The sequence below is a fragment of the Priapulus caudatus genome, unplaced genomic scaffold (genome assembly GCF_000485595.1).
Source record: "Priapulus caudatus unplaced genomic scaffold, Priapulus_caudatus-5.0.1 Scaffold1430, whole genome shotgun sequence".
Classification (NCBI taxonomy): Eukaryota; Metazoa; Priapulida; class Priapulimorpha; order Priapulimorphida; family Priapulidae; genus Priapulus; species Priapulus caudatus.
The window spans coordinates 89,708-90,234 of record NW_014578491.1 but is presented as its reverse complement, the minus strand read 5'-3'; the positions used below and the strand labels follow the sequence as shown (position 1 = coordinate 90,234).

Sequence of the window (527 nt, the reverse complement as noted above, 5' to 3'; positions counted from 1 at the left end):
CTGATTGGTTATAACACAAACCACGTAATAAAATATGCAAAGTATCTCCTGTACCGGCCTGAATATAGACAAACCATTTGCATTGCTTTTCTTTGTTTCACATTGGACATAATAAAATAATTATATGAAAAGTCATACGCAGAAACTTAGAAACTCAGAAACTCGGAAATTCAGGAACTCGAAAACTCGGAAACTCAAAAGGTCGTATGTCGTTTCAGGGCTCCCATCGTATTTTGTGTGGGTTACTGATTTTCCGATCCATGTTTTTAGTTACTCCAAAATGGCCGCTCACTGTAATGAGTTGTGGTTTGAATAGTTTCTGCCTGCTTTTGACTAATAACCGTGTTTTCGTCTTCTTAAAGGCTGTTATTTAAGTGTTTGAAGGTAAAGGTTGATATATTAGAGTCTTCGGTGTAACAAATCTATACAATACTACTTACTACATTGTACATTGCTACAAACTACACCGACTACTAGTAGTAGTACTACTACTAGTAGTAGTAGTAGTAGTAGTACTAGTAGTAGGG

General features: G+C 36.1%; 1 protein-coding gene across 1 annotated transcript in view; it reads left to right on the top strand.

The window, feature by feature from the left end:
• Positions 1–278: 278 nt before the first annotated feature.
• LOC106816607 (calcipressin-1-like) overlaps positions 279–527 on the top strand; it is a 19,475-nt gene continuing 19,226 nt past the window's right edge. Inside the window, exon 1 of the mRNA XM_014821229.1 lies at positions 279–384. The gene's annotated coding sequence lies outside the window, so the exon portion shown is untranslated. The remainder of the gene's footprint in view (positions 385–527) is intronic.